General features: G+C 45.9%; 2 protein-coding genes across 2 annotated transcripts in view; both read right to left on the reverse strand.

Annotated features, from left to right (window-relative positions):
• Positions 1 to 7,874, reverse strand: part of MPV17L (MPV17 mitochondrial membrane protein-like) — a 274,356-nt gene that overhangs the window by 23,741 nt on the left and 242,741 nt on the right. The gene's annotated exons all lie outside the window — the stretch shown is intronic.
• The window catches only part of LOC105528148 (chromosome unknown open reading frame, human C16orf45), a 211,490-nt gene that overhangs the window by 23,741 nt on the left and 179,875 nt on the right, over positions 1 to 7,874 (reverse strand). The gene's annotated exons all lie outside the window — the stretch shown is intronic.

The raw sequence follows: 7,874 nt of genomic DNA on the forward strand, positions 1-7,874 counted from the left end.
GCCACTGCACTCCAGCCTGGGCAAAGAGCAAGACTCCGTCTCAAAAAATAAAAACAAAAAAAACCAAAACATTATTTTTAGTCTGCAAATGTTTAAATTTTTTTTTATTTTTGGAGATAGAGTGTCACTATGTTGCCCAGGATGGAGTGTAGTGGCATGATCACAGCTTACTGCAAACTTGAACTCCTGGGCTCAAGGGGTCCTTCTACCTCTGCACAACCCCTCCCAACCCCAGCCCCATGCCAAGTAGCTGGGACTACAGGCTAATTTCTAAACAGTTTTTTTGTAGAGACAGGGACCTAGCTATGTTGCCCAGGCTGGTCTTGGATTCCTGGCTTCCAGCAATCCTTCCACCTCAGCCTCTCAAAATGCTGGGATATAGGTATGAGCCACTGCATCCAAACTCCTCCAGATTTAAAAAAAATGCATATGCTTATAATATCATATATGACACCATTGTTATTGTACGAAAATTTTTTTGCAATTTGCTTCGTTCAATTTAATAATCTTTAATAGTCTTGAGCATCTTTCCTTGTCGGTATATGCAAATTTCCACATTTTTAGTAGCTGCATACTACACCATTATGTTGATATACAGTGATGTCTTTCATTTTTAAAATTTATCTTTATTTTATTTTTTTTAGACAGAGTCTCACTGTATCACGAAGGCTGGAGTGCAGTGGTGCGATCTTGGCTCACCGCAACCTCCGCCTCCCAGGTTCAAGCGATTCTCTGGCTTCAGCCTCCAGAGCAGCTGGGATTACAGGCATGAGCCACTGCACTCGACTGATAATACAGTGTCTATTTAACTATAATTTATTTAACTATTCCCCTATTCATAGACATCTCAGTTGTTTCCTAATACATTTCTAGGATAGATTCCTGAAATGCAATTGCTGGGTCTAGTGACATGAACATTTACATTGTAGGAGGAATTTCCAAATTGCCCTCCAGAGAGACTGGGCATGACATTCCCAACAGTGTGGCGGTGGGGGGGACAGTGGGTGCTGGCTCCTGTCATCTCAGTATTTGAGTTGCTTTTGCAACCCAGTTTTACACTACACATTATAGTTTTGCATTACACATTATGGTTTTGTGTGTGCGCTACAAAAATGAACTCGTCTTGCAATTACAATATTTGTAATGGCTGTCTGCAATTTCACAAATGAGATTCATCGGGATTGTGCTAATTACGCCCTCCTCTTGATTACTAAGGCTGGCTTTTCAGGTTTGAGCAATTTTGGCCACTGTAGGATGAACATCAATTCCTCTAAGGCTTTTTCTCCATGCTGGATTATTTGGGGTTTAGATTCTTAGAAGTGGAACCACTGTGTACAAAGGGCTTGAGATTTCCATAGCTGCGGAGCTGTATCTTCAAAGCGCGTGATATATAGGTTCACATTCACTCTGCATGTCTCTGTCTTTGTTGTTCTTGTTGTTTTGTATTTTTTTTGAGACAGGGTCCTGTTCTATCGCCCAAGGCACAATCATAGCTCATTGCAGCCCTGAACTCCTGGACTCAAGTGATCTTCCCACCTCAGCCTCTGAAGTAGCTGGCACTACAGCTGTGCAGCCACCATGCCCAGCTCATTCTTTTTTTAATTTTTAAACTTCATAGAGATGGAGTCTTGCTGTTCACCGGGTTGGTCTTGAACTCTTGGCCTCAAGTGATCCTCCCGTCTTGGCTTTCCAAAGTGCTGGGATTACAGGCGTGAGCCACCGCACCTAGCCTGCACGTCTTTATTGAACATCTACTGTGTTGGGCACTGTTGTCATCTCTGAGGCTTGCAGCAGCAAAGAAGACCAAGCCCTCACGAAGATGACATTTTGCTGCCAGAGACAGAAGCTAAACACAAATACAATATTTCAGATGTTACCAAGAAGACTGAAGCAGGTAAGGGATGTAGTGGGTCAGCTTGGAGCCAATATCTTACTTTGCTCCTGACAACTATCCTAGGAAAAGCCAGAGGACAGAAATCATATTTTCATTTTACTCATGCGGAAACAGGTAAAGAGGCTCAACTGAATACACACAGCTCATGGGGCAGGACCAGAACTAGAAATCGACCTTTCAGAGTCTGAGTCCACTGATCTTTCTGCCTCATTCCTCAGCGTCTCCATCAAGGGCTGGGGCTGCTGACTCCTTTCGGCAGTGCCATCTGTAGACCAGCATGGGGCCCTGTCTTAGTCTGTTGAGTGTTGCTATCAAGGAATGCCTGTGGCTGAGTACTTTACAAAGACAAGAGGTTTATTTGGCTCACAAATCTGCTGGCTGGAAGATGGGACATCTGGCGTGGACCTCAGGCTGGCTACATTCATAGAAGGTGAAAGGGAGCTCATGTGTGCAGAGGTCACCGGGCAAGACGGGAAGCAAGAGAGAGCGGGAGGTGCCAGGCTTTTTTTGACAACCAGCTGTCAAGGATCTAAAAGAGCAAGAACTCGCTCACTCCCACCTCCCAGGGAGAGCTTAATCTGTTTATGGGGTATCCGCCCCCGTGACCCAAACACCTCCCACTGGCCCCTATGATAGAGTTTAGATCTGTGTCCCCGCCCAAATCTCATGTCGAATCGTAATCCCCAGTGTTGGAGGAGGGGCCTGGGGGGAGGTGATTGGATCATGGGGACGGATATCTCCCTTGCTGTTCTCGTGATAGTGAGTTCTCACGAGATCTGGTTGTTTAAGTGTGTGTGGCACCTCCCGCTTTGCTCTCTTCCTCCTCCAGCCCTGTAAGACTTCCCTGCTTCCCCTTCGCCTTCCACCGTGATTGTAAGTTTCCTGAGACTTCCCCAGCCACGCTTCCTGTACAGCCAGTGGAACTGCAAGTCAATTAAACTTCTTTTCTGTATAAATTACCCGATCTCAGGTAGTTTAAAAATTTTTTTTCTTTAAAATAGAGATAAGGTTACACCATGTTGTCCAAGCTGGTTGCCAACTCCTTGGGTCAAGCAATCCGCCCACTTCAGCCTCCCAAAGTGCTGGGATTACAGGCGTGAGCCACCGCACCCGGCCTCAGGTAGTTCTTTATAGAAATGCAAGAACAGACTAATTTCAACATGAGATTTGGAGGAGACAAACATACAAACCACAGCAGGACCCCTTGCCTTTTGCCACTCAAGAATAACTCATGCTGTCCATTCTAATCTCAGCATCCTAGTTTCAGGACAAGAGCCAGGAATGCCTTGCTTCAGCCTGCATCTCTTGTTGCCAGAGGCACGCCAAGCATTTTTCAAGCCCTGCTCTGGAATGTCCTAGCAGGTGACAGCTGCCTTGAACGAGTGTGGACTTGCCGGGAGGGCACAGACTGTTCCTGTGGGTTTCTATCAGTGATCGTTCAACTGGAGGGACTCCGGATGCTTTTGCAGAGATCAGGCTACATCAGGGCAATCTTGGTCCCCAGGAACATTTGGCAATGCCTGGAAACATACTTGGTTATTATAAGTGAGTGTGTGCTGGGGAGGGGTGTGATTGCTACTGGCATCTAGTGGGTAGAGACCAGGGACACTGCTAAACATCCTACTGTGCACAGAACAGCTCCCACAACAGACAGCGAGCCAGCCACCATGTCAATCACACTAAAGTTGAGGAATCTTGGATTCTAACCACAGAATTATCAAATTATTGATAATTTTTGAGAGGTAAGAGAGAAGATGGAGAAAGGACAAAAGGAGAGACAGGTAGTGATTAGGAGTCAGAGTTTTGGCACCAAACAACTTTGGCTCGAAGGGGCCACGGTGCAGTGACTTCCTTCTCTGCCTCACTTACCTAACTCATTTTTAATTATTTATTTCTTTATCTATTTTTTTTTTTAAACAGAGTTTTGCTCTTGTTGCCCAGGCTGGAGTGCAATGGCACAATCTTGGCTCATTGCAACCTCTGCCTCCCGGGTTCAAGTGATTCTCCTGCCTAAGCCTTCCAAGTAGCTGAGATTACAGGCATGCACCACCAGGCCTAGCTAATTTATTTATTTGGTTTTTGGACAGGATTTCACCATGTTGGTCAGGCTGGTCTCGAACTCCTGACCGCAGGTGATCCACCCGCCTCAGCCTCCCAAAGTGCTGGGATGACAGGCGTGAGCTATCGCACCTGGCCATCATGTTTTAAATAGGAATGATGGCAGTACTATTTGCTGGGATTATTACGCACGTCAAGCATTAAGCACAGTGCCTGGGACCTACACAGTCAAATGCCCAAATAAATGCTATCTACTATTATTATGTTGTTTAGGGATAGGGTCTGGCTCTATCACCCAGGTTAGAGTTCAGCAGTGCAATCATAGCTCCCTGCAGCTTCAAACTCCAGGGCTCAAAGGATTTGCCTGCCTCAGCCTTCCAAGTAGCTAGAACTTCAGGCATATGCCCCTATACTCAGCTAATTTTTAAATTTTTTGTAGAGACAGAATCTTGCTATATTGGCCAAGATGGTCTTGAACTCCTAGCCTCAAGCGATCCTCCCACCTCAGCCTCCCAAAGCACTGGGATTATAGGCATGAGGCACCACCCTTGGCCTTTACTATTATTATCATTAGCTGTGAGAAAGAAGCAGAGAATGGCTGGGTGCAGTGGCTCACACCTGTAATCCCAGCACTTTGGGAGGCCAAGGTGGAAGGATCACTTGAAGTCAGGAGTTCAAGACCAACCTGGCCAACATGGTGAAACCCTTTCTCTACTGAAAATATAAAAATTAGCCGGGCGTGGTGGTGCACGCCTGTAATCCCCAGTTCTCAGGAGGCTGAGGCAGGAGAATTGCTTGAACCCGGGAGGCAGAGGTTGTAGTGAGCCAAGATCATGCCACTGCACTCCAGCCTGGGCAACAGAGTGAGACTTCATCTTAAAAAAAAAAAAAAAAAAAGACCAGGTGCGGTGGCTCACATGCCTATAATCCCAGTACTTTGGGAGGCCGAGGCGGCCAGGTCACAAGGTCAAGAGATCAAGACCATCCTGGCCAACTTGGTGAAATCCTGTCTCTACTAAAAATACAAAAATTAGCTGGGCGTGGTTGGTAGTGGGCGCCTGTAATCCGAGCTACTCAGGAGGCTGAGGCAGGAGAATACTTGAACCTGGGAGGCAGAGGTTGCAGTGAGCCAAGATTGTGCCACTGCACTTCAGCCTGACTCCATCTCAAAAAAAAAAAAAAGAAGCAGAGAAAAAGGAAAAGAGAAAATGATGTAGAAGAAGCACTATTTCTGAGGAATGGAGCTAACATGTAAAACCTTTTTAAAAATAACTTTCAGTGCTTACGCTCTTCTTTGTAAAAGTTTTTATTTATTTTACTTTATTTTATTTTGAGATGGAGTCTGACTCTGTCACCCATGCTGGAGTACAGTGGCACAATCTCAGCTCACTGCAATCTCTGCCTCCTAGGCTCAAGCCATCCTCCCTCCTCAGCCTCCAGAGTAGCTCGGACTACAGGGAGGCGCCACTACGCCCGGATAATGTTTTGTATTTTTGGTAGAGATGGGGTTTTGCCACGTTGCCCAGACTGGTCTCAAACGCCTGGGCTCAAGTGATCCACCCACTTCACCCTCCCAAAGTGCTGGGATTACGGGCATGAGCCACTATGCCTGACCAATAAAAGTTTGTAAATGGCATTTTTACCTGATTGTAGAGTGGATCCCTAATTATTGTAGAAATTTTGGAAAATACAAACAAGTACAAAGAAGGAAGCTAAACGTATGCAAAACCTTGACCTACATTGTAGCAGAGGCCACTTCTACTCCAGGGGTTCTGGTGTATTTCACAGCTGTCTTTTTCCTCCATGTAACCTAAGGGTGGCGGGCTTGCCCTGGGGGCCTTTTCCCTGGCCCTCTGTCCATCTCTAGGCTGCCCTTAGTATGTGATTGGATCCTCCCAAGAGATCCAAGCCCACAAACATTGACAAGCGAGGTGGAATTCTACAGAACTGCTCACGGGAGTCACGCTGCAGGACTTCATCAATGTCCCTATGAGATAGCTCTGTTTGCCTCATGCCTCATCTCTTCTCTCTCTCTCTCTCTCTCTACCTCCTCCACACACCTCCCACCAAAGGAGGACCATCAGGTCCTAAATCAAGCTGGTCCAAATCTGACCCAGGATGGCTTCTGAAGGCGACCCAACACAAATTTGTAAACTTTCTTAAAACATGAGATTGTTTTGTGTGATTTTTTTTAAAGCTCATCAGCTATTATTACTGTAAGTGTATTTTATGTGTGGCCCAAGACAATTCTTCCAATGTGGCCCAGGGAAGACAAAAGATTGGACAACCCCGTCCTAAATCATTCAGCTCTGTTCTTCAACTTATAAACCCTAGTTGGCAAAACCAAAAGCTTCATGGTCCTTTGAACATCCTCCCAAGAAAGAACCTTGTCCCCCCACCCCAAGCTGTCCATCAGGGTTAGGTGTCCATTCACGTAACTAAAAATCAAATCTTTTTCTGGAATATGGAAGGATGGGTTCTGCCATTAAGGCAAACAAGAAGTCAGCATTTACGGAGCCTTTACTGTGCAAATGCTCAGCACTTTCTGTGCATAAACTCGTCTAGACCCTCACAGCAGTCCGGGAAGAGAAACATTGTTTTGAGCTCCATTTTCCAGATGAGTATATGGAGGTTAAGCACCACACCCAATGTTCTGTACTGGTAAGTGGTCTTCTAGATTCAGCCCTAGCTCCTGCTCTTGACAATTTCACCCTGGTGTCTCCTCTCCATGTGGCTACATGAGTTGCAGCTGGCATGATCCGTTGCAGACCTTCCCCTCCCCCTTTCTCCCAGAGCTCTGATTTGTCCAGGAGGCAACCTGCCCAGCTTGATGGAAGCCAGCCACAGAATCCCATTTGCTTTGGCCAGACACGCACTTTTCCAGGCTCTCTTGCAACTAGAGGTAGCTATGACATCTACTCTGGGCCAATGAAATATAAGAGCACAACTTTAAGCAACCATTACCATAGTCACATATCTGTCATAGTGACATATATGTACCATAAAGACATATAGTGACATATATAAGGAAGCTACTGGGGGGTTTAGTTACACATCGTTTGGCTGCTTGACTTTTAGCTATATAAGTTTTAAGACCAGCTGGAAGTAAGTGGTTAAAAGCAAGCAAGGCAAGTTAAGTTTGGTGGGCTTAGAGAAAGCCCTTAAGAGAAAGTCTGCTTGGGCAGGCTTCTGGGGAGGATAATTAGGGCCTTGGGTTCTCCCCCATCCTGGTCCTAAGCTCCTACAGCCACTCACGTGAGGATGGTGAAACCGAATGCTAACCTGATTAAGCCCACCAAACTTAGCTTGCCTTGCTTGCTTTTAACCACTTACTTCTAGCTGATCTTAAAACTTACATAGCTAAAAGTCAAGCAGCCAAACGATATATACCTAACCCCCCCCTACTGGCTTCCTTATATATGTCACTATATGTCATTATGGTACAGTATGTCATATGTCACATGTATGTCACTATGACACATATGTGACTATGGTAATGGTTGCTTAAAGTTGTTTTTCAGGACTATGGGGGCAGCTCTTGTCCAGTTCGAACCCGTTGAGATCAATGACCCTTCAACTGAACCTGTGCAAATGCTGGAGAAGTGACCTTTTGATGTCAGAGGGCCCAAAAACTCCCTGGGATCATGGTAATGCTGCCATTTTCTAAACATGCATCCTATGAAGAGCCAGGAGCTTGGCTATGTATGTACAGATTGCCAATGACCTCACTTCCCCTTGCCTCCAGTCACCTTTCCCCAGATGTGTATAAGAGACAGATGTATGTACAGATTGCCAATGACCTCACTTCCCCTTGCCTCCAGTCACCTTTCCCCACACTTTAGAACACCCTGCTCCTTTATTCCATAAAGATCCCTAAATTCCATCTTCAGGGAGGCAAGTATGAGACCTTTTCTCCTGCCTC

The sequence above is a fragment of the Mandrillus leucophaeus genome, unplaced genomic scaffold, assembly GCF_000951045.1.
Source record: "Mandrillus leucophaeus isolate KB7577 unplaced genomic scaffold, Mleu.le_1.0 Scaffold703, whole genome shotgun sequence".
Lineage (NCBI taxonomy): Eukaryota > Metazoa > Chordata > Mammalia > Primates > Cercopithecidae > Mandrillus > Mandrillus leucophaeus.